At 36.9% G+C, this 27,472-nt stretch overlaps 1 long non-coding RNA gene across 3 annotated transcripts in view; it reads right to left on the bottom strand.

The window, feature by feature from the left end:
* The window catches only part of LOC116149175 (uncharacterized), an 859,611-nt gene that overhangs the window by 492,575 nt on the left and 339,564 nt on the right, over positions 1–27,472 (bottom strand). The gene's annotated exons all lie outside the window — the stretch shown is intronic.

Genomic DNA, 27,472 nt, shown 5'->3' with positions numbered 1-27,472 from the left:
TCCAGATTTAGGGATGGTGGTTTGCCCTGCAACCCACCCAGCTCTCTGCTAGATCCAAGAAAGGTTGCTGGATTTCAGTTTTTCAGCTTCCTGTTTTAAGGACAGAGGGATGACCTCCAGCCTTTTATGTATCAGGGGAAGCTGTAACAGAAGTCTCTATATTTAGCGTTAGAACATTTTTCACTCGGTAAGCTCCTCACTCAGGGCAGTCCATTGGAATGTATCATTCTCTTATTCTACAAAGAGCCAAGTGTTCTACATTTAGGCAGCCCTAGCTTTGAATTATTGAAGTCAGATATTTAGCCATTCTCTTAAATCTAAAAGGTATTTAGACTATTTCATCAATCCTGATAATAGATTTCAAAAATTAGTAACAGCCATTAACAGAATTCTGGACTACTGGCATGTCAGAGGCTGAGCTGAATTATTCTGCACATCACAGTGTAAAGTGGTTTTTAAGAAGCCCAATCCCTAGACGTTATTTATGCTGTGTACACAATGTGTGTGTGTGTTCACCCCTTCAGTAACTTCAGATCCATTTTCCAATCTTTTCTGCCCTCCTATGTGCCCTGGGACCTGATACACGTGGACTAAATCAAAATGCTCCCTTGCCTTCTGGCTTCTGGTTGGACTCATCAAAGTCTAAGAATTCAGATGGAAGGGAAAGGATGATGTTGAGGTATTAATTCTCTCAGCTCACTCTCTATGTGTTACCTCAAACTGAGAACATCCCTCAGAGATCACAGCTCCTGTCCAGTGTGGACCTTCCCATAGGAATCTCCCTTTTAGAGTTTTCAACAGCTCCCCCCTTTGCTGCCCATTCATGTTTGGGGTTATAAAAGCCCAAATACCTATGCACCTGATCTCTAGGTAAATTTTAAGTTTTGGGGGGAAGGGTACAGCTCAAGTGGTAGAGTGCATACTTAGCATGCATGAGGTCCTGGGTTCAATCCTCACTACCTCCTCCAAGAATGAATAAATAAATAATTACCTCCCCCCACACACAAAAACAAGCTTAAGTTTTTAAGACAGAAAAATACACAACCCAGGACATACTGTGATAGTGCCATTCCCACAGTGCCTGTTCTTTCTCCCCACTTGTTTCCTGAGGTGATAGCACAGCATATTAGTGTGTCTAACGGAAGAAGGAATCATGTTTTGGCTGTTTCAAAAGTAACATTTACATAGAAAAGATAATGGCCTAGTTAAACACTTTACATTTATGAGCCAGGACCAGCAGCTCTGCTCTTGTCTCCAGGAGGCAATTAGTTCTATTAGTCTTTTAGTTGCCGGAAATTCCTTCCAAATTCTGGCACTGTTATCCGACCTACCCTGGGTGTTGTAAATTTTAGCTTTTATTTTTATATTACTGGAAAGTTAAGAGAGAATGTTAGGCACTATTTTAAACCCAAAGGTAAATGTTGAATTAGTAATGACTATTATTATTTATTATAAATAAACCAAAACCATTTTACCCTCTCACGTAAGGCCCAACACAGACTGGCACCAACTAACCTCTGTATCTGTACTCTATCTTGAGCTAAACTACCTAGATATCCCTGGACGTACCAAGATCTCTGACTTTGTTTTGTTACCTTCTATTAGGATTTCCTTAGCTCTAACTCTACCTATTGAAATTCTACACTTTATTCAAGGATCATCATGAATAGCAACTCGTCTATGAAATATATTCTGATACCTTCAAGAAGATACTCTCCCTTTTTTGAACAATTACTGTACATTATTTATTTCTCTCATTATCTTTTCACCACACACACACACACACACATACACAGAATCAATTCCCATTAATTGCTGTAGTTACTTAAGTTCCATAGAGGTGCACTGAACACTGAATTAGCGAATACTGAACTCCCTAGGGAAATGCAGGATTAATTTCCTGTAAGCCTTTGATCACAATATTTTTGTCCTCATTTTGATCAATACATAACCTTGTTTTTTGTGTGTTTCTGTTTAAAGACACGTTATTTAGTATATATTTTTGGTTCATTAGCACTGAACTCACACTCGACAACAGCAGAGCTTCATGCTTGAATGAAGGTCATCTATCACACTGTATTTTCTCCACAAGGCACATCACAGCCTCCCTGCACTTAGGAACACTAGACAGCCCTTCAGCACTACTTGGGGCCCATTTTAAACAATAAAGCCACCAAAAGAAGCACAAAGTTGAAAAAATACAGCACCAAATGAACTGTTAAAAGGAGCTCGTTAACAGTGTGAGAGCTAAAACAAGAAGGCAGAGTGTCTCCTTGTTCAGCCTCAGTGGGGAACATGCATGTCAGGAGACTCAAATTTTCTGCCACTCTACACATGTCTATTAATGACTGAAAAACACCATGATTATTTATCTCTGGTATTTCAAATAAATTTTAGTGATTAAGCAAATTTGCAAATAAGGCATCTGTGAATAATGAGGATAGACACCTCTATGTGTTTGTGTATTAGGCATGTGGATGTATAAAGTTGGGGCTCACAATCTGGAAACGAAGATTAAAATAGACTTATGCTCACAATATGGTATAAAATATGCAAGAAGAAAGCACACGGTACTATGAGCTCTCATAATGAGGGTACCTAACTAAGCATCAAGGTTCAGGAAACGTTTCATGGAAAAAGTAACCTGTGAGCTGAATCCAGCAGGACAGTTACAGCAGAAAATCTCTGGTGTCTTGTTTCATAGCATCTAGTACAGTGCTGGGTACATTATAAGTAAACAGTAAGGATAAAGCTTTGATTAGTAAGGTCTACTTAGGTTACAAACATAAAATAGGAGAAAAAAATATTTTGCCTAACTGTAACCTGGATATACAATTAGTCCTAAAAGACCCATTTCAGTTACTGTAACTACTGAGGCACAGCACAGCACTTTCCTGTTGGACAGACATCATGCATGATGACATCACGCGTGGCTAAATGGGGGCAGGCAGAGCAGCAGCAAGACAGAGAGCAGCCAAAATCTGGGGAGACTCACCCATCATGCAAAAGGAGAGCAGACTGAGGAGTCATGAGTAGAAGGATAACCAGTTGTGGCATCCTAAAAAGAAGGCAGGTGTTTCATACTGGAGGAAGTGGTAAGTACTGGAAAGATTCCTAGTAAGAAGAATGAAAAGCATCCACTAGATTTCACAGCTCGAAGATCACTGTTGACCTTGGCAGAAGCAATTCCAAGAGAGAATTCAAGGTAGAAGCCAGATTGCAAAGTTGAGTGTGTGATTTGTTCCCTAACTCCAGTCACACTGGCCTTTTTCAGCTTTTCAAACATGTCAGGCTCCTTCTGGATAAAGGTCTCAAGGTTCTCTCCCTTCTCCTTATCTGTTAATTCCTTCTTAGATTTAATTTTCTCATCTGCAAGGTCTTTCCTGAACACCACGTGCCATGCACTATATTTGGTCATCCTGTACGTATTCTTATTGCTCCCTATCACTGATTCTCATTCCACGTCAATCTGATTATTTGAATAATGTCTACCTCCCCTTCCCACCACTAGACGAAGACTGGGACCACGTCTCACTTTCCTGACAAGGGAATCCGTGGCACCTACTGACATTCCTGGTATGTGATTTTTGCTCAACTAGTAAGTATTCCCTATATAAAGGCTAAAAATTCATTGAATTTATTCATTCATTTTGTTTCCCTGCCAAACCTTGTATATGCAAATACTCATTAAATGTGTTCAAGTAATCACACAACAGTTAGTTAAACTGCAATGAAAAAACTAATAGAAAATATCTGGAAGGTCACATGGCATCTAGACTCTCACCCAACCACTGCACATTCACTTTGTTCATGACTGTATCCCCTTTACCCAGAATCATGTCTGGCACAGAATGATGCACAATTTTTGTAATTAGTAAATACAGGATTGAATGGATGTAAAATTATAATGCATTATCATCCAATCTATACCTGAAGTTTATAAACTTACAAGGCAAATTTCAAAAAAATTAGAAAAACAGCAGCTTCTACGATGATTCTATAAGGCAAGGGGATCATTTCAAAGGAAATTCTGGCTTTTATTGTAACCTACAGCATGAGAAAGAAGATGAAGAGGCACCTTTAGAAATCAAGGTGGCATAACAAGAATCTTTCTAATAGGTTCAAATTCAAAAAGTTATGAACAGTAAATGCAAGATTTGCACGTGACTAAGGATACATATGAAAGAGAATTATGAGTATTGCTTAAGACACGCTAAAGCCAGAGGAAAGGAAAAATATAAAAAATAAAAAATTAAGAAAAAAGGATTTTAGATTATAGGTATATAGAGCTATAAGAACCAAATAAAATAAATAGAGTTTAAGATCACACATCAGCATACAGAGCTTAAGATCATCAGTATCGCCAGCCACAAAGGAAATGTAAATTAAAAGCACAATAAGATATTACTGCATGCCCACTAGAATGGCTAAAGAAATAAGACTGACATTAGCAAGCACTGGTGAAAATACGGAGCAACTAGATCTCTTATATATCGTTGGTGGGGATGTAAAAGGGTACAGCCACTTTGGAAACACATTTGGCAGTTTCCTACAAAATTAAATGTAAACTTACATTATGACCCACTCCAGTCCTGAATATACATACAAGAGAAATGAAAACTTTTATCTACAAAATGATTTGTACTTAAAAGTTCACAGCAGCTCTGTTAATAACAGCGCCAAACCAGAAACAGCTCAAATATCCATCGGTGAATAAACAAATTATGCCATACAATGGAATGCATCTCAGAAAATAAAACAGAAATGGATCGCATATACACTCCACAATATGGATAAGCCTCAAAAATACTGAAGTGAAAGAAGCCAGAATAAAAGACCACATGCTGTATGGTCCTATTTATATGAAGGTCTAGAACAGACAAAGCCAAACCATAGTGACAGAAATTAGGTCATGGGCTGCTTGGGGTGGGTTATGGTCCAAGCTATGCTGCAAGTTTATAAACTTACCTATAAACCTACTTATCATTGGGAAAGAACAAAAGAAAATGTTTTGGAGTGATGGAAATGTTCTATATCCAATATACAATGGTGGTTACATGGCTATATATATTGGTCAAAATTATTTTACTGCACATTTAAAATGAGTTCATTAAAAATCTGAATCACTATGCTGTACACCTGAGACTAACAATTCTGTAAACCAATTACACTTCAATGTTTCAAAAACTGTATTAAAGGAAATAATTTAGTATTTAAATAAGTTTGGAAACAGCCCGGGATTCTGGATGTGATAGCTAAAAAATAAAAAGTACATTCATTTTACTGCATGCAAATTGTACCCCAAAAAATTTTATGAAAAATTTAAATCATACAGTAACTGAAAATGGAGAGAAAAGAAAAATTCTCAACTTCTATTTTGTTTCTACTCTTTAAACATTAAGGGACATTTATTGTATTTAACATTGATAGAAAAAAATCAAGACCAAATTCGATGAGAAGATTGTACAAAAGCATCTAGCTCTTCCAAATAAGTTCAAGTTTTAAAACACAGAAGTACTCCTAGTATATTTTGGTGAAGGTTTTCGTTGACAAAAGCAGAATTCACTCTACTAGTTTAGACCATACTATGGACTGAATTGTGCCCCCCCCCCAATTCACACACTGAAGCCCCAAACCTTAGTGTGGCTCTATTTGGAGATGGGATCTTTACTGGAGTAATTAAGGTCATGAGAATAGGGCCCTGATCCAATAGAGTCAGCGTCCTCATAGAAAGAGACACCAGAGAGCTTGTTCCCTATCTCTGCCATGTGAGGACGCAGCAAGGAAGTGGCCATCTGCAAGCCAGACATAGAGCTCTCATCAGATACCGACCCTGTCGGACCTGCGTCTGGAACTTCACAGCCTCCAGAACTATGAGAAAATAAATTTCTGTTGTTTAAGCTACCTAGTTCACGGCATTTTGTTACGGTAGCCTAAGCAGATTAATACAAACTGAAACGGCTTTATTATAGGGTACTAGATTATTTACAGAATCTCTGGCAGGGCAAGGAAACTACTTCTGGTTGCCACTCAGGGATCTGTCACTTAACCCTCTTCCAGAGCATCCCAGGGAAACCAGGTATCTCCAACACATCCAGCCTTTCCCCCTTGTGATCACTGCCTCAGTTACCTCCTTTCATTCTTTAGTCTCCCATGGGGGTGTCTGCCTGGCAGAGCCCAGGTGGGCCAGTCCACAGAATCCCCAGGTTGCTGTTGGTAAGACTTCTGAGCTGCTTTCCAGATACTCCCAAAAGTTCTTTAAGGAAAAACTGAAGAAAAACGGAAAATATTCTATAGTTGAAAAGGGGACCAAAGAATCAAGACCAGGCCAGAGAGCCTGATGTTCCTTTGCCAAATTTCAAAAGGATAAGCTCTGAGCCTTTAACGGAAAAGAGTAATAATTACTGAAGACTACGAGTTTCATTATAAACTAGGTTTCTCAAGAATGGTCTGACTGACTGTTCTCATAATGACATTCAAGAGTCTCCCATACCGTATTTTGCGCAGGATTGAAGTACGGTCAATTACAATGTGTCAGTCTCTGGTATACAGCACAATGTCCCAGTCTGGTTACTGGGGAAAGGGAGTGGGAGGGAATAAATGAGAAACATTTTTAATATGAACACACACATACACACACACATTAGCTTGTCAAATTTGCAAATGACACAGCATAGAGGCATAAGTTAAAGAGACAGCCTCTGACACTGTATTTAATTATTTTTTCCTGCTGCTTTAACAGGAACTTTTGCTCCACTATCCCCCACACCACCCAGCTGGAAACGGAAAGAGTGCTGGGATGGGATGAAAAGATCACTTCCAAAATGTATCTGTTTGATCTTAGGCAATTCATTTCACCTCTATGAGACTCTAGTTTATCATTTGAACACAAGGACCATTTCCAAGGACCATTTCAGCTCTCAAGCCCCATGATTCTTATGAAGCCTCTGGGGTTTGGCAGCACTTTTGTTTTTTCTGAAAAAAGTTTTTAATCTGCTCTTACCTATGAGTTTTATGAAGCTATCCTATTGATATGTTACTGAGCATTTGGAAATTCTTGGTTACAAAGGACTAATAAAGAACAGACAAAACACAAATAAAGTGCCTTTTCTGAAACATCTCTGTTCAAGACCCCAGCTCAGAGCACTGTGCCTCTTCGTATACCCAGGGAATGATTTTAAAACTAAAATCAAACAAACAAAAAACAGGAGGAAGGCGAAAGAATGAGGGAGATTATAAATTGGGTTTGAAATCTTCTAGTGACTAGCCTACACCTAGAACTTTTTAACAACAAAAATGATCTTTAAATTATATTGTGGGTTCACATCCCTCTGACTGAATTACCAGAGAAGGCTTAAGCTGAAACGAATTCAGTGAGCATGGAAAAAATTCTGGTAACCTCTCAGACTGTTTCCATGGCTGGCTTGAGAAAGGGTGACCATCCAATTTCCCCTTCTTTCTCACAACAATCCTCATCACAAGTGCTGCCTTGATATTTAACCACGGTGCATACCCCACTGACATTCTGAGCTCTCTGCAATTAGATCAACTGGCTATTTTTATTACTTCATTTTATATCTTTCAGAAAAACCAACTCACCTGGGACTTGTGGAATTCTGAAAGCCATAAAGCAGTAGTTCACATAGGAAGAGAATTGAGACATGAATGACTTACATCTTAACATTAGATACACAACAATAATTATAAAATTTTGTTGGGTGATAGAAAGTGAGAACAGAGCTGTTTTGGTTTAGTTTCAGTTTCATTTCTTTCACAGATTCTGAATCTTTAGGTTCTGGAGAACACAATCCCCTTTTATCCTCCTTGCATGAACACGGTCCTGCTAGTTGAAAGCTCACAAACACCTGTGGTCAAAGTACTTGTTCAAATGATGCCAATATTCTCAGTCTTATTGTGAGAATGTTGATAAACCTTATTACATAACCCAACAGAGTCTAGACACTGTGAGAAAATTAATCAGAACAAGTAAAAATGCTGAATCCTCAAACTCATTTCCAAAATTAAAAACCATCTACCCTTAATTTAGATTCTATATATCTGTATACTTTCTGGTAAAGTACTTTATACAGCAGGTCCCCCTTACTCTTAGCGGTTATGTTCCAAGACCTCCAGTGAACGCCTGAAACTATGAGCAGCATCCAAGCCAACATATACACTGTTTTTTTTTCCTATACATACACACCTACGATAAAATTAAATTTATAAATTAGGCACAATAAGAGATTAACAACAATAACCAGAAATTACACAGATTATAACAATATATTGTAATAAAAATATGTGAATGTAGTGTCTCTCAAAATATCTTATTGTACAAATTTACCGCTAAGTACTTAAGTACTTAAGCACTTCACTAAGCACTTAAGCACTTGTCAGAAAACTGCAGTTTGAGCTGCGACAGCAAGACTAGCGCAAATTTCTCTTCATAATTTCCAGAAGATTCACTCTTACCATAGGTCTTCGCAACCTTGTCAAACGACTTCTTTTCTTTCCTTATTAAGCCACCTTTTCCCTCAAAGGAAGCACTTGGCGGCTTCTCTCCAGCATATCCGAACCGCCAGAATCACTCCTCTCGGCGTTCTGGAGCCATTATTAAGTAAATAAGGGTTATTCGAACATAAGCGCTCGGATGGCAAGACGCCACCCTGAGAACCAAGATGGAGGCTGAGGTGAGGCGGGGATTTCCCAAAGTGCTGATTCACGCCGGACAGAAACACGCGAGATTTCGCCGGGCTACTCAGAGGGCGCGAGATTTGAACCTTAACGAATCGCTCATTTGTTGAATTCTCCGTGGAGCATTTTTGGACTGTGGTTGACGGTGGGTAACTGAAATTGTGCATTAAGGGGGTGCTAACGTAAAATAAATTCATAAGTAATGATCCCTGGGCAAAGGCTGACAAAACTTTTTTTTTTAATTTTTCAGTTTTATTAGGTAGAATTGTTACAGTTTGACTGCACGTATACACTATATGACAAAACTCTTTCTTGAGGCCATTTTGTCAGATTTACAGAGAGAAGAAATGATGGATATTAGCAGAGAATTTCTAGATTTGGGGCCCAGTAAAATTTGTGAAGAACCCAATTCATTTTCCCATATACCCTAAGGAGCCCCTTTTCCGCCATATGTGAAGCAGTGGGAGTAGAGAACTCACCTTGAACACCAAGTGTGTTCTATGATCGCGCATAAAAAGGGCCTTCAAATCCTTTTCCCCAGAATATTGCACATTTCGATGTAACGTCGCTTTTCACTGAAGCATCTTAAAACTGTTGAGTCCCTTGCTGCATTACCTGTTCTTCATATTCTGCCAAATGTGTCAAATGGACAGATTGCTCTGCCAGAGACAGTCAGATTTTGTCAAACTAAGAAAATTAAACCCAGGCCCTGCCATAAAAACACTGCTTATGAGTCTGCCGGATGCACCAGCGAAACTGGTTTCGCTCACAGCTGCACTCCCTCTTGGCATTTCAACGTTGGCCAAATGTTGATTCAAAGCATAACGGAATCAGAAATCGCTCAGGCAACCTCTGCTCCAGCTGACACAGCCGACTGCTTTCGGGTAAGTGGTGTTTGTCAACCCGCAGTCTGAATTGCTGACCATAAAACATGAGATAATGAACAAAAATTAGCTCCAGAAGAGAAGTTCTAGTTGTCTGAATTTGTCTTTTCCTGCTTTTTTGGCCCTTGGGAAATATAGGAATTCTTTACTTCATCCTTCATTGTGTTTTAGTATTTGGTGGGGGGCGGGGGTCTATATTCTAAATTGATTTGGTTTTCACGGAGGATTAGAATTCTAGTTGTATTATCATTGATAGCGTGATTCTGCAAGTTAATTTATGAGGTTAAGAATTCCCCATTGAAGAAATAGTCAAAGATTAGATACAAAAGAACACAGCCAGGTATTCAGGGGAGATATACTGTCTGGAGCACTTCCTTCTTGGGTATTTCTGGTTTGCTTTTGTCCTGGGGTATCTCATGTCTGTCTGATGTGCTCTGAAGGCTTATGGGTGAGCTCTGGATGGATTCTAAGGTTTCTGCATAAATCTCAGAATTCTTCATTTCCTCTGCATAAATATCCCAAAGAACAGATGGCTTGGAAATTATTGCATCACAAAGTAAGACAGAAATAGGAATGACCTTTCTCACTCAATTACTAACCATCGTTTGATGCTGGCTAATTTGAAAGTAGCAAAATGGTTACATCTACCTTTGGTCATAACTCAGCTTGCAGATAAATTGTACACACTGCCAGAAAGGTAAAACCTACACTGATACACCTGTGTACAAAACAGCGTTTTTCTAGAAAGAAAAGAAATGGCCAGTTTTTTTCAGTATTTAAATCAGTTCTACCTGTGTTTACCTTTTGCTTCCAACCAAAAGGTTAACTGGGACTCAATCTTCCAGAGCACTGAAAAACTGTGTTCATAATTACTATATTATTCTTCCTGGTTTTAATGTGTCAACCCCAACCCCTACTCCCAGTGAGGCTCAGTTTTTCCATCCCAATCAACTACTGGGATGGAAAAAGAATGTTCCCTACAGCCTGAAACTATGAATGCACTGCTTATTATAATTTGATAGAATTTAGTACGAACACATACATATGGGTGCCAAATTAAACAGCTATAAAATCACTGTAGAATTGGAATATGAAATAAAAAATCGTATCTTAAGTATCTCTCAGAGTTCATTCTTCCAAGAATAATTCTCTTTAATTAATTGGTTAGGTGTTTATTTAAGCCATTTCTTTAAATCCCAGGGCAGAGGCAACAATCTGTGTTCAATTTGTTTTCCTAAATGTAAGTGGATTTAAACTGGAAATTTAAAGGTGAAATAAAGCTGTCAAACCTATTTTATAATGATTTTCCATTAATATAAAGTAAATGAATACCATAGAACTTTGAAGTTCAGCTAATACTGAGAATTGTGTTATTCATGTCTGTTTGCTGATTTTCCTCTTGTTTCTAATCTTTAGATAATTTACTCTCTATCCTTTTCATCTTCTTTTTCAGTCTGTTGAAGTAAAACAAACAATCTGTTCTGAAATCTTATTTGTTCTGAAATTAATGCTATCCAGCTATTAAACAGTGCCTCTTTTCTCTACACTTTGCCTTATAATTCTCTCAAGGCAATCTAGGTAATTATTCATTTGACCTTGAAGTTTTGACAACTTTTACTTGTTATGAGCCCATGAATTCAAGATCTAGAAAGATGGTCATTACCCCTGCATTACATTCAACCATATTACAGAAACAGAAGTGGTAAATATAATACACCAAAAGTTATGGGCTTTCTACTGAAGGGGCCCAGACAACTTCAGGTAAAGCACAGGAAGGGAAAAGAACCTTGAAGTGGTCATAGATGCAAAGAAAATATGTGAATGTAAGTTCTGATCTATGGAAGCTGAAGGAACTAGCAAGGACATAACCTGGTTTTATAGCTCAAGCATTTAAGGCATGGAACATAAAGCAGAACTGTGATTTGTAGCCACCACAAAACATACCTTTGCTGCTAATATCTGGCATCTTAACTGCCTTAGTTGGAAAACACTTTCTGTACTTCAGATTTGTTGTATTTCTATGCTATTGACAATTGGGTAGGTTGTCTATTAACCTCCTAAGAAAAGGATCCAACGCAATTTTACAAAAAAATTTAGTGAAATAGCTGTTAAAGAAGTAACAGAGTGTTTTTGGTCCTATGGTTTACTTAACAGAGTGAATGATTAAAATTTTCACAACTCTTTCAGTAGCTGAGCCTTTTCTTCAACTGAAATCACCCACAGGAGTCTAGTGTGTAGAACTGATTAAAATAATGTCAAGGCCCACCATGTTCTTCTCTAGGGCTTGTAATAGACCCCTTAAACACACACACACACACACAAACACATACACACACACACACACAGTGAGTGTGGCCCCTGAGGAGACCCAAGGGGCCCATTTTGAAAATAACCCTACTAAATTGTCCCTCAAGATGTCCCTCTGGTCACTAATTATATGTTTGTTTGTTTCCTAAAGTGCTACTAGGGCTAAAAAAATTTTTTTAAAGATTAAGTAGACAGTACTTTTCAAGTGTCATTCTGTCATTGTCAAGTTTAATTTGCTCTCTGAAGGCATAATCCTATGGTCCATACTCTGGAGCCAGACTGCATGATTCCAAAATTTGGCTGTGACATTTACTAACTGGATGACCTTGGGGAAGTTACTTAATTTCTCTGAGCTTGTGTGTCCTAATGGATAAAGTGGTATAATAAATGTAACTACCTTCTTAGAGTTTTTGTTTTAAATGACTTAGTCCATATGGAGCCTTTACAAAAGAGCCTGGCACATAGTAAGCCCTCAATAAGTGCAGGCTACTAGTATTCAGTTCAATAAACCAAGTACTTACAATGAACAGGGCACTAAGAGTTTTAGATGGCAAAGGGAATCAGGTGATGCATAATCCTTGCCTACAAGAAATTTACAGCATCCTTAGATAAGGACCCATGTGAGTGCTTAATTTATAAGCACTTATATAGCTAAACAGGAGTTTCTAAGTCTTATGAGGATCCAGATACCCAAAACATCGACCAGTTTACTTGGACTAAACTGAAAGAGAAGAGAATAGATGCAAAATGCTAATATAATTCCAGTGTCCATTTCATTACCATTGGCAGGCAAGAGCTCAGTAACTCCTAGGCTCTCTGATAAGCTGGAACATAGAATGGGAGCCCTCTGCCCTGTCTCCACAAGCCTATCAACAGGGCTTGTGTGAGCCCAGGCAGAGAAGTTGCTGGCCCGCTGCACCAAAGTATAGAGCAAGAAAGCAGAAGAGGTCTTGCCTGAAGTGTGTTTTAGCTGGTAAAAATGCAAAGTGGTATGATCACTTTGGAAGACACTTTGGTGGTTTCTTACAAAACGAAATGTCCTCTTACCACACATTTCATCAATCACACTCAACAATAAAGTCTTTATTTTAAAAAAATGAAAAGAAAAATGATTAAAGAAAAGGTTATTTTTATATATACAATGGAATATTATTCAGCCTTAAAAAAATAAGGAAATCCTGCCACTTGCAACAACATGAACAAACCTGGAGAACCTTATGCTAAATGAAATAGTAACATAAATTAGAGAAAGATGAATATTGTATGATCTCACTTAAAAGTCTAATGTAAAAAAAAGCTGAGCTCATAGAACCAGAGAGTAAGGAGCCCGGAGGGATAGGGAGATGTTGGTTAAAGGGTATAAATTATCAGTTATAAGATTAATAAGTTCTGGAGATCTAAGGTACAGCATGATAACTATAGTTAATAATGTTGCATACTTGAACTTTGCTTAGAGTATATCTTAAGTTTTCTCAGCACACACACACACAAAAGGTAACTATGTGAGGTGACGGATATGGTAATCAACTTAATTGTGGTAATCATCTCATAAGGTATGTGTATATTAAATCATCACATTGTACACCCTAAGTATATATATAGTTTTTATTTGTCAATCATACCTCATTAAGATAGGGTAGAGGGGAAAAGTGAATTTTACCATTTCATTCCTGCCCATTAGAGAACCACAGCTAATGAATGGCTGGGCTGTCATCAGCCTCATCAGGTGAATCTCCCAAGAAGAGGAGAAATTAAGGAAACTCAGTGGTTCTCAAGGGGATCAGATGGCACCATTTGGGGAATGAAAAGGTTGAAATAAAGGGAGTGTTTTGGGTTCACGCAATCACAGAGATGCTGCACTGTCCTGAAATGAGAGGCACAGTTCTGTACAATGAAGAATTGTCAAGCCCAATGTGCCTCCAATAAGAAATGGTAGAAAGGTAACAGAAACACCTTGTCAACAGTTCCACTGTGGACTAAAGGTAATGGCAGAAAGTCCTTTCTCTGTGACTTTAGGTGGAAAGCAGGGAGAGGAGGAGAAGCATCCTCCAGGCCACCTCTAACACACACAACAAAGATGGCTTTTAGCACTGATCACAAGATCTCCCTAGGAAAAAGTCCAGTTCCTAGAAGCACCAATTGTTTTCACAAATGTTGATTTACGGAAGAGGCAGAGGGTATAGTGTGGAAGAGGAACAGGGACAGAAAAACAGAAAACAGTTGCGAGAGGGCAGATGGGAAATAATGTGTAAGAAGGTGCCAGAGTTGAAGAAGCACACAAAGTTGAGTGTTCAGGGTTCCTGGGTCAGAATCCATGAGGCTGTAACCTTCGGTAAAGTCAAAATCGGTCCGTATATAACTGACCTCTTTGGGTTGGAGAAAGTATATGCTCAGAGAAGCAACAGATAAAATGGATTTAATGGGGAATAGTGCCATCTGGAAGGCTACCCTACCTGTCCCAGCAGAAGGTATTACAGCCACTCCTCCCTGTCTGTCAACCCACATCTACATTCTGCAAGACACAGAGCAACTCAATTCTTCAGTCTTTAGCATATAAATATAGTTTGCCTTATGATTATTGTCCCCATACTGCTCTGAAATTATTTTCAACCCTGAATTATAGAGCTGAAGCAAACCTTGGCAGTTATTTGGTCCAACCCTCTCATTTCTCACAGCAGGGATCTGAGGATGAGAAAGGTGAAGGCATTTTTTAACAAGGTCACACAAACAGCTAATAACGTCATATCTATAATTTACTTCTTTAATTAGTTAAGTTCCTTGAAGACACATACTTTCCCTTGGGGTTCTGAAATGGAGTTATTTAATTTTTTTAAACACCATTTAATCCAACACTTTGAAAGTGATCAACCTTTGTGGGAATACGTGTTGACCACGAAGTTGAACTTTTGTGAATAATGTCTTGTTTTTTGTTGTTTTTTTTTTAAGTCAAAAATCAGATTCAGCTTAATGGGATTCCAGTTTGTTCTCAAAACCAATCTCTACAGAAATTTCTAAATTCTTGTGTTTTCTCTGTGGAAAACGTTTATAGACACTTCCGAAACAGGTTAACTAGATTGTCATTTTTAAACATCATAGTTATATAATAACAAAAATTCAAACTGATTTCTTCCAAGTACAAGGATTTGAGACATCAAAAGAATATTTCCCACAAACATAAAATGTATTGAATAGAAAAAATAAATCCATGAACAGCAGCTATGGAACTAGGCTATTTATTCTGAGAATATTTAGTTCTATTTGCAATACTTGCATCAGCGATGAACTACAATTTCTACCCTGGGGGTAAGATTTCAGCCCTCCTTTCCTTCTGGGAACTCTGTATTACTAACACTTAACTTCAAGAGGTCAATTCTTAGAACAAAAATATAGCAATGAAATCTTGGGCCAACTTTGCAGAAGCTTTGGGAGGTTTGCATACCTACAAATAACCAAGACTGCAGCCTCTTCTAGATGCCAGATTATACCTTCTGCTGAATAGCCATACCTCTTCAAGAATAATCTCTGTAAATCATGCCAGACACCTTAGATGGTGACTTTTAGATAAAGCTTAAATAGAAAGTTTAATTAAGTATACAATGTGCTTTAAATATCAGTCTTGATTTTATTCTACTTCCAAAGTGACCTCTAATCAAGTTTTAGTAAGTGCCTTTGTAAATGTTAATTATTTCATGCCTGAATGCATTTAACTGGTTGCCATCATGGGTTGAAACAAAGAGAGACAAAATGTTTAGATGCTTTTCCCTAACCTATGGGAGATAACCCCTCTTGCTTCTTCCATATTTCTAAATTCTACATTTTGGTTCGAAGATGTTTTAGAGTAACAACACAATGATTTTTTTCTGTTTATCCTGAGTTAACTACACAGAGGCAATGTTTTGTATATTTCATCACTTTCCCTCAATTCTAATGATGGGGATGATGATTTCCCACTACTACAGGTTTCCAAAGAAGAGGAAAACTTCCACCCCAACTCCAAGCTGAGAACAATGTGTGAGGAACGTTGTCTCAAACTCACTACCTTCCCCAAGGAAGCAGGAATGACTAATAATTAGGGTCCTAGAAAAGAAACTCTGAGTTTGCTCTTTTGTTTTTTTTTTTCTCAAACCATCTTGCTCAAAGGAGGAAATCTCACTCACTGAAGGAAAACATACTTGCTAAAACATAGGAACTTTTAATTGTTACACTACCCTTTCTCAGAAGCAAGACTGAAAGACCTGAGTGACTCTGGAAAGCTAAACACAACTCAGTGCAAAGCTGATACAGACGCAAACAGAAAACTCCGTGTGACACTGCCTCTGCTTGTACAGCAAAGATATCTTACATTCACATGTACCAAACTCCTGCTCACACAAGCTTTCAAACAAGTACCTTCTTCCAGCTCCCCAACTCAGGCAATAGCACCGCAAGCTACCAAGCTGTGGTAGACTTCTCTGCCCCTGCTGCTCTATGCTAAAAGTGGGCATGACCCTCAGGCCAGATCTGTCTTCTTAAATGTAGTCACCAGTACAGATTTATTAGAGAGATTTTTAGCCCCATCTATATAATTTCTCCTTCCTTCTTCTTCCTCCTTAAATTTCAAATGGTATAGAATTTGGGGATATATGCATTATAACACAGTGAACTTAATAAAAACTTTATAAGGAAAAGTAAAGAACCAAATTAAAAATCCATTCCATCTTAGTTGTAAGACGTAGTCCAATCTAAAAACATTCAAATGTAGGGGCAAGGGGAGCCCAGAAAATACAGTAGTTTGGAAAATATCTAATAGTCTTATATGTTTGTTTATCTACTAGCACTGGAATAGCTAATAAGTAATTAGTAATAAATGTTTATTATCTGAGGAAAAATTATATTTGAATTTTGCTACAATGCAGCACTGAAACAATAGAACCTTCTACTACTGAAGTCACATGGTTTCCAGGAGTCTTCCTCCTAGCACCATCACGCATGACTAAAACTTTGAGCACCATTGCATCATTCCTTCTGAGCTGACACAACACTGCCCATGAAGCTCACATAAAGGCTTGTCATAGTCTTCACTGATGCCATCCCAGTCTACTGGGAACAAAGGATTATTGCAAAGATGGGGTTGGCATGGATACAGCAAGTAATGAAGCACAGGCAGTCCTTGGACTTAAAGAAAAGGTAGAATTGGTTCAGGACCAAACTCTGAAATCACAAAAGACTAGGGAATGTGGCCATGGGGGGAAAAAGCCTCAATCATTCACAGTCCGGAATTTTCCAGTTTCAGCCCCATTACAAAGGGTGACTGCAAAGCTTTTGTATGAATGCTGAACAGAAAGAAAAGGCTCTAGCTTTTGTGTGAGTGCTGGATGGGAAGAAAAGGCTCTACAGGAGTTGAACTTAAAAATGTATCTTGCAAGAAGAGCTGTGCCAGTCTCGGAGGCTGTAGAGGCATTTAAGAATATATATTTTTAAAGAACCTACTCATTTAAAATGTATATTTGTATCCCTCAGAAACAGAGTTAAGACAGCTAACCATTATAATTAACTTCGGGAACAAACATAGAATAATATATAAATACTGTCGATTAATGACCCCATAATAAATGGGCTGCAGTTGAATAAAATAATCCTTTAGGCTGAGCCTTGAAGTATCAACACTTGGCAAAATTAATGAATCTTTTATAGACTCCAGTTAATAAGACTTTAGATCTGACAGGTGTGTGTTCCAGAAACAAGCAGAAATCTGAGTATTATAAGGCTCTCTGTCCCTGTCCACTGACACTATGTTAGCTATGGGGCCATCTTTCCAACAAAGGTAGCAGCATGTATTTTGATTGATGATTTGAAGCTTTTCAAGCTTGTTCGTATTTATCAGTGACTCATAATGGTGGTTTTAGGCTAAATCACATCCCCACCCTAAGACAGGTAACAAGGACTTCAAAGATGTATAACTTGCTCGTTGAGGGTTTGGGCTCCACTATAAAATACATTGGATGGAAATCTCTACTTTGACTGGCACAGCTCTAGGTCCTTAGACAAATTACTGATTCTCTGCCTCAGTTTTCTCATCTGTAAAATGGCCAAAACAACAGTACCTACTTCATGGGTTACCTGAGGATCAGTTCATGAAGGCAATGACCTGAGAATAGTGCCTGGCACATATTAAGTCCTCAGCAAATATAGCACTAATAATATTGTTGGTAGTAGTATTAGAATTACTATACCTCATGCTTAGCTAGAGAAAAAACAAAGAAGAAAAACTGTCATTTTTTAATATGTTCAACTTTGGTTGATATGGAACAGAAGCCATTCTTTATAGTTGTATATAAAAAGAAATATTAAATAAACTAACTTGCTAACGCTTAAGTGTTTGAATGTCAGTCAAACATAGCAAGTGAGATCTTGATCATATGAAAATGTCCTTTTGTTTTTATCTGTTATTACCTATAATAATATGACATAGGAGTCATTTACAAACCACAACAAGAAGCTTAAATCAAAAGACTCTGTTTTCAATGTACAAGTTTTCTGGCCTTTCCCAGATCACGAGATTTTTCTGGGATCACAAGTTTCTCTGTTCGACAGCAATAAAACTTCTCTTCTGAGCATTTCTGGGTACACTTTGTGGCCATCATTCCTTGTCAGGTTTGCTGTTGCAGTTTTCGCTAATCCCCATGAGTGCTTTCTCAGACCAGGAATACAACCCAGTCAAGGGCACTGGGCCACATTTTAGAGATTGTTTTTAATTACACACCTTTGATCCTAAGCAATACTCCTCAGCTGACAGTTCACCGAGCATTTAATACACATTAAATGAAATTGACAGAAGAATGTCCACCCCAGCTGCCCCAAAGAAGATTCCCTACCCCAAGATTTCCGGCTGATCCCAGGAAAGCCTGCAACCTGCCAAGAGGGGAACTCAAAAACATATTTTCCATACAGAAGGTGGCTCAGGAAGGTTTCTTTTCCTTGAGTAGATTCTATGTGCAGTACAAAATAACCAGAATAATGTAACCTGAATTAGCCTGTAACCTGTGTCGCTATCTTTACGCCACACAACCTCATCATTCTAAACTTCAAGAAAGGCTCATCTCCTGTCTTTTGTAAACAATTCAAGAAAAAATAGGCTGAGCTTGAGATGTGGAGCCGGTTGGCCCAAATCTTGGATGTGTACCTGAGTACACAATTTTACCTCATTAGCAAGCAATCAGAGGCCACTGGATCCATTTATCCTTTACTCATTTAATCAAAACAAAGGGTAGAAACAACATAAAACAAGTTGTATGATTGTAGATATAAATCCAAATATAGCCATAATTACATGAATATTAATGGATTAAACATTGCTACTGGAGCTGGAGATATAGTAGTAAATAAAAAGGAGGCTTGGCTTTCTAATGCAGTTTGCCTTCAAGGGTTGGGTTTTATGGACTTGACTGTTAAGTTTTTTTTTTAATTTTTGACAAAATTAGGGCTTCCAGATTAAAAAATAGAAAAACAGTTAGCTTGAAAATGAGAGGCAGTAAGGATTTCTTCTCTCATGCTCCTTCCTTAAAAAAAATAAAGCTAAGAAAAAGGAAAGTGCAAAGAAGGAAAAGAAGAAATAGAAACAGTAGCTTTTTCAGAAAAAAAAAAAAAAAAGCCCATTCTGCATTTTAGAAGAAATAAATAGCCTCAATCCTCAATCAAAACACTATCCTTAAAGAGAATAGTCCAGGATCAAGCTGAATGCTGAGAAATTTAGTATTTGAAACATTCAGAATTAAGATACTGATTTTAATGAGTTGAGAACTATTTTCTTCAATCAAAGTTTCTAAAACAATAAGCAATAGTCTATCAACAGACAGAAGTTAGCAAAAGGTGAAGTTGTTATTTATACATTAAATATGTTAAGTTAGCTGAAATCCAGGGAGTGTTTTAATTGCCATTCCTGCAGAGAAAAATGTCAAAGAGAAAACCCTCGAGTTATTCAGAGGCTGTGGGAACTGTAATACATGATTAGAACACAAGCTTGCCCATCAAAGACTCCCTGTGCCCCGGAGTGAGTATGCTGTACCCACAGACAGCTATACCAAGCTTGCTGCTCACAGGCACTGCTTTCAACATTAGGTAAAGCAAATTTAAGAACTGCAAACTAAGCAAATGGATGTGGACAGTAAGTCCCCCATTTTAAATCAAGTAACAGTTATCATGCCTTTTTGTGAGGGCACAGATGGTCGTAGTTAACAGATTTCTCCATAATCATTAAAATGAAGGCATGGAGCCAGATTGCACTAATTGAAGAAAAACATACTTGCCAAAACACAGTAGCTTTTAATTGTTACACTGTCTACCTTTTCTCAGAAGCAAGGCTGAAAGAGCTGAGTGACTCAAGCTAAACACAACTCAGTGCAAAGTGGATACAGACGCATAACAGAAAACTCCATGTGACACTGCCTCTGCTTGCACAGCAGAGACACCTTACATTCACAGGTACCAAAGTGAGCTCCTGATCAAACCAGCTTTCAAATAAGTTCCTTCCTCATTGTTTCCCAGCTGAGGAAATACAACCATGAACTACCAAGCCACCTGAGCCACAGTTCTGGCAATCAATTTCTGTTCCTCACATTCTCTTAGGTCTGAATACCTAACTCATCATTCACTCAATTACAAGTCCTGCCAATTCTATGACTAGAAGGCATCTTAAATCCATCTGATTTTCTTGCCACTAACGACCTTGGCTCATCTTACCTAGAAGAAGAAAGAGTAATCATCTCTGGGGGAAGATAGCTTCAGATGGAAATGCTATAATTATGTTATGCACAATAAGTGACACTGAATTTAAAAAGTACTAGGAAAGAATGAACAGGATCTTATAACTAAAATCCCATAAAACAAAATCAGACAATAGAAATAGACCTACAGCTAAATGAGATATTCTGCTTAGAGAATGAAAAATCTAAAATAACTGTAATTATGACATGTAGAATATAGAGGGAAAGATGATAGAAATAAATTAAAAGATGTGGGAGTCACTAATAAAGAACACAATACAGATCCTAGAATTGAAAAATATCGTAACTAATATGAAATCCTTAACAAGTGGGTTTGTACATTTGATATGGAAGAACACAGAATTAGCAAACAGCAGAGGAAAAAATACATTACTCTCAATGGAGCAAGACTGGAGCTGCCTTCTCAATAGATGTTAATGGAAGGCAGAAGAGAATGCTTTCTTTGAAATGTTTTGTAAAAATTAAGTGCCTAATTAGTATTCAGTACCCAGTAAAAACTATCCCTTATAATATAAAAGTGAAATTAAGATGCTTTCAGACACAAACAAAAATCTATGTATATATACCTAGAAGGAATTCATCTGTGTTTAACCTTCACCGCAATAATAATAATAACAATAAAGTGAGTGAGATGTTCACATTAAAGAAAGATAATCCCAAAGAGAAATACAGAAATTTAGGAAGTAAGGAATAAGATGGGAAAGAGCAACTATGTGGATGGATATAAATGAATGGTGACTGCACAAAACAATGATAACTATGTCTTGTGGGGTTTAAAACATATAGAAATTTAAAAGCAAAAGATTTGGATAAATGGAGTAACATGTTTTAGGTTTCTACCAGTATCAAGGAAGTAATAAATCAATAATTTGCATTAGGTTGTAAGAAATCACAATATATGCTATAATATCTAAGATAGCCAATAAAATAATATAAGAAAATATATTGCTAAGCTAATATGGAGGGAAATAACTAAAAAATTTACTAATCCCAAATAGGGCAAAAGTGATGAAGTAAACAGATATTGAATACAATCAAATCTTTTCAAGTCAAATGTCAAGACTTCCCCAGTGCTTCACAAGCAACACTTGACCTGTCTATATTTATATTAACCAATCTGCCTTCATTCCAGGCAGTGCACAGAGTACCATGTTCAAGAATGTCAAGACTTCCCCCTTCAGCAAGCAAAGTATTAGGCTTAATCACTATACACAAGGGATTCCATTGGGCTGCCTTCCTCTGGACACCCCACATAACTTGGTCAGCATTAATTCAAGAATGCATAGTATAATGGGACTAGTGCAGGATGGAAAGGCAGATCAGCCAGATCCAAGTCTTGGCTCTGTCATTACAAGCTATGTGGTCATAGGGATGTCTCAACCACTTCAATCTCACTTTCCTCACTACCAAAATAAGGACTAATATCATATACGTTATAGAATTTTGGGAGAATTCTTTTAAAATCATATGTGGAGCTATTTTTAAGCTCTAAATAATGTAAAAGTTGAAGAATAGTATTTATGTTATTACTATTATTATTATTAATGTCTGCATGCTTAATACAAAAGTACAGCTAGTTATCTCAAAGAGTTATATAGTATAACAGTGTCTATGCTACAACCCATTTCTTTCAAGAAATATGCTATATGAAATAGCTCACTGCAACAAAACAATTCAATCCTTGTAAGCTATATATTTCTATTTATGAGCCTAATTTAAATCCTGCTGTATTTAAATCGCAATTAACTGCATTCCAGGCAGGAGCCACTTTGAAAAGAGGCAGGTGTTCATTAAAGAAACAAAATTACATTAATCTCACCATTACTTTTACACCAATTTCTCATCTGTATTCAAAACTATGTTCAAAGGAAGTAAACATGGTAAAAATGTGCTAGAAAGTGAGAATTGAATAAATCAGGTTCCATGACCCAATACATACCTCTCAATGTGGTTTAAGGTTCCTTGCAGTCACAAAATAAATTTAGGATCAAAAATGAACATTAAATCACCCACATATTAAAGACCAGTATCTAAAGGTTGAATGTTTTCTTCTCTCAAAACAAAACAAAATGATCCTTTCCTTCTTTCCCTTTATTTCTTTTACTTCCTTCCTTCCATCCTTCCTCCCCTTCCTCCTTCCTTTCTTCCTTTCTTTCTTTCAACAGTTCCATTTCTTAAAGCTACTTTACTCAACTGTTCATTATCTGACTTTAGCTATAAAGTCGTGCTTGACTCCCAGAACTCCAAGTGCTGTCCATTACCGGAATGTGAGTTTGCACAAGGGATTTCCTCTGTGGCAGTGACAGACAACAGATTCCAGGATACCAACTGTTGGTTAAAACATCTGTGGAGAATAAGTTCACTCACATGACACATCAAATCCCTCTAGTGTGTGAGAAAATGTGAAAGTAGAAGAGTCTAAAAGTAAAAAGAAACTATTGCTACAAGTTGGAATCGCCAAAAAATTAATTGTATCAAGGCCTGGTCTACTTAACCATGCCTAGGGCTGCTGATGTCATTAATATCAGATCATAGATTGTTAATCATAGTTAAGCATATGTTATATAAGAGAGGCTGTTTAGTATCTTTCAGCCTTGTTTGCCCTTTCAGTAAAAGTTTCTGAAATCTTTTCCATGTGCATAGCACTCCATATGCCTTCTCTGGTATCCCTCTGTCTATTTAGGATTTGTTAAAGTCAAACATACATGTTGGGTTACATTCTCAACTGCAAATTGTTACCAAATATAAGTAGTAAGTATTAAGAGTAGAGATGGGGAAACTTTACCAGCTATGAAAATATTGATGAAATGGCTGTTTTTTTCTATTTTGGTCTAAGATAGTCTCTCTTTTTACTCTAACTAAATTTTAACTGTTTTTAACCAAAAGATAGTCTAACTAACTTTTGGTCTAACATACTAGTGTCTACAACAGAAAAGATACTGGATAAATATTTATAAAATTAATTAATATATTTATTAATGATAAAATAATGCCTGGTTGACAATCTGTCAATAGTAACGAAGAATGGCACCGCATCAATGTTTTTATTATACAACGGTTATTTCAAAGAGTGGTAAATGCTCTTCAACAGTGAGTTCACAAGCACTATTACCCATATTTATAGCCACAGGAAAAATCTCTTATGCCTTTAAAATATTCTCTGTAGTCAATTATTCAAATGCTCACTTGACATAAGGTTCATTATATAGACACCACGGTGGTAGAATATCAGGGACTCAAGAACCCTGAACCTTTCTTTTCCTGTCTTCTCTATCTTTCCAACCTGCTAGCTAAATATTTCAATTACTTTTGGTAAAGATGACGAATTTGATTCCACAGTCAAGAAAAAATAGTGTAAGATATTAATAACAAAAGTATTATATAATTAATTCTGTAAGTCATAAGTTACTAAAACAAGTGTACTTATTATAACATGGGAAATACAGATAGCCTCAGATTATAAAATTAGCAAATAACTTTCTAGTAATAGAGATATTCAAAAGCATAAGGCATATATAAAAAGAATTTTTTTGCACTGCTTAAGTTGCAAATAGCAAAATATTCTGGAAAATATTTTAACCAGTAGAGAAAGGCAAGAAATAAGCACATAACTTTACTAAACAAATGCAGCTTTCAGTCATTTATTCAGTAAATGTTAGGAAGGAGGGCCACAAAGACAATTGTGACTAGAGTCGCCTTTCGAAGGAGACAAGTTGTAGCATCATCAATTTCCAAAGTGAAATGTGAAGAATTACTCCCCCACAATAAAATCAACACGATTTGAAAAACAAGAATTAACATTCTAGTCTCTTCCTATGAATTCTCATTAATAGTCACAACAGCCAAGGCCCAGAAATGTTAAGCACCTCTTATGCAAGGCCATACAACTAAAGATTGGAAGAACCAGACGGTGACATGAGTTTTTTGTAACGACAAAGGTCAAAGTCATTCAGTGAAGACACCCTCTTTCTCTTATCCTTGAATGAGCATTGAAGGATTATCGTTTATTTTGCTTTGTCTTGTCTTAGTTTGGGGGTTAACAGAAATATCAAGAATATGGTAAGCCTCTTCTCTTGCTATTTTTGCTATTTCAAATAATATAACTTTTCTGGTTATTAGAAGAAAAGGAATCTATACTAGAAAAATAAGGAAAATAGTGTAACAGAAAGAAGAATGACTGGAAATGCAACTATCAAATGTAATCATTGGGAACATTTCAGTATCTGTTCTCTTTTACTACATATGTATGAGTGCATTTGCTTATGTGTATATACATCTTTGCTTCTTTAAAATGTTGTGACCTTTTCACTTGCATTTTCCTTTGCCATTACTTTTTTTTAAAAATAGGACTTGTAATGACTGCCTTACTTCGATTTTTTTTTTGTTATACCACCATTTCTTTAACCATTTTCCTTTTATGGGCCTTTACTTTGTTTCCAACTTTGTTTGCATCAATTCTTCTGCCTACATTTTTCTAACTTATTTCCTCACCTGGAAGTCAGCAACTGAGCTATTTAATCCATGAAAATATTTTTGAAGAAAATTCTCTTGCAAAGAAACAAAGAAAGGTGTAAAATGTCTGTTATTTTCTCACAACTCATTGTTGTGAGTCTGATGAAAAGGTGCTTATGTACTTTTAAGCTCAGATATGATCAGACAAGGTTTACCAACTCAGAATGTGTTATTATCATTTCTTCTGCGATGCCTTTTATTGTTTCTCTTTGGATGTTGTTGATTTCCTTTTATACATTTTCAAGGGAGTCATTTGAACAAAATAATCACATACTGATATGATAGGTAATAAAAGCCACTCTTAAAAAAATTCTTGTAAAAACTGCTATACAGGCTTGGCCTGTCTGACACCCAAAGAGTAATCAAGCTAAACAACTGCAGCTTTAAAAGGATATATGATGGTATACTGTCCAAACATTTATAGCCATCAAAAACATCCTTGTGATTTTGAAATGTAAAGCAAAAAGAGTAGATAAATGCAGATAATTTCACTGGCTTTGAGTGCATTAAACTAAATTAGGCTCTTACTTGAGAAGCAAAAAAAAAAATCAATTTATGATAATCAAGAGGATTTCATTTTTTCTTACAGGAGAGGGAATCAATAGGACCCAAATCAGTGAGACCATTTGAAAAATTATATAAAAATACATTTGGCAGATGATAGTACTGTAGTGCTAAAAAAAAAAAAAAGGAAGAAAAAGAAGAAGAAAATTCAAATATGATTAATGGTAGCTTTATGAAACGATTAGCCAGAAATTCCTATTCATTTTAGGTCCTTATGGTTAAAACATCTCTTAAGGTTCCATCTTTGGCCCCTGTACACACCCTAGACATGGAGAAGAGAAACTAGAACTGAAGAAGATAGCGCTGAGAGAAAGAGTTTGAACAGGTTACAAAATAAAAGCCACAACTAGTCACATAACTGACGCACCTACAGAGCTTTGGCATCAATATCATTTTATGCATGCTGGAAATTCAAAGAAGGAAAAAAAGTCATGAGACCGTCAAAGTCACTCAAATACTCCATCTCATTTGGAACTTTTAAAAGCATAGGTCCTTTAAAAAGAAACTATCTTTTAAAAATTAGAGATCTGACACCTAAATGAACACTAAAGAGCAATACAAGCTGAATGACCAATGCAACATCCTATTTCACATTTTGCTTTGGGTGCTCAGAGTGCCAGAAATGATTGTAAGAAACAGCTTGAAAATCTACCCTGTACCAGAGACCCACACTGACAAAGGAACAATTTCCAAGGCTGAATTTGGAGAAATTGATATTTAAAGAACAATTACAATATGTGTCCCTTTGTTTGGACTTTCTATAATTTCATTCACTCCTGGGACTTTTTTTATATCAAATTGCTGGTTGGTTTCCTTTCAAATCAGACGTATGATTTTCTTCTTTCCTTCCTTCCTTCTCCTTTCTTCCCATTTCTCTTCTTTTCTTTTTTCTTTTCTCTCCTGGGGTCTTTTTCCTCTTCCTCTTCTTTTTTTCTCCTTCTCCTCCCCCCCCCCACTTCTGTCTGTCTATCTCTCTTTACCTGAAAACCATATTGTACCAAAAGTGTCCATATTGGCATGGAAAGGTCATGCTAATGGTAAGATATTGGCTGATAGTTGTCATTTCTGGCAAGATCCTTTAGAGTGGGCTTGAAATTGGGTTTGTGATTATAGCAATCCAACTGAACAATGCACCAGGAAAAGGTTTTCTTTCTGGGCAAGACTATAGGTGAGAGCAGTACACCTGGAATGCCGGATCATGCCATTCAGATTCTTCTGAAAAGGCACAGAGGTGATGAACAGGAGGATTTACAGACACTAATATTGGACGTTTGCCTATTTTTCCTTTGCTAGTGACATTTTTTTCAATGTAACATCACCATGAACATTAGGAAATATTACATGCAAATAGTATGCAAGATGAAACATTGTTATTTATTCTCTAACTTCTGAATTTATTCAGAGTAAAGAAAAATGCAAATTGATTGCAAATGAAGCTGCCAATTAAACTTAGAAAATATTTTTTAAATATCCCTTTGGTGACAGAGGCATATTTTTTTTTCTATTTAATTTACTCAGTTTCTAAAAACAATAGATACCACCTTACAGAGAAGCATCAGGAAATACTACACAGAGAAGACACAGAAGGTAAGGTTAAGAGTCTTAAAATTAATCTGTTTCTTTTAGGGATTAGTGATTTCCTTAATACACATGTTGGAAAGAAAAGTACATTTAGAGTAAGCTAACACTTTTACCAGTATTTGTGTAGAATGACAATATTATATGTTTTAAATCCAGAATACAAAACAA

This window comes from Camelus dromedarius, chromosome 22 (genome assembly GCF_036321535.1).
Source record: "Camelus dromedarius isolate mCamDro1 chromosome 22, mCamDro1.pat, whole genome shotgun sequence".
Lineage (NCBI taxonomy): Eukaryota > Metazoa > Chordata > Mammalia > Artiodactyla > Camelidae > Camelus > Camelus dromedarius.
The sequence above is the reverse complement of the archived record's forward strand: the minus strand, read 5'-3'. Positions and strand labels throughout refer to the sequence as shown.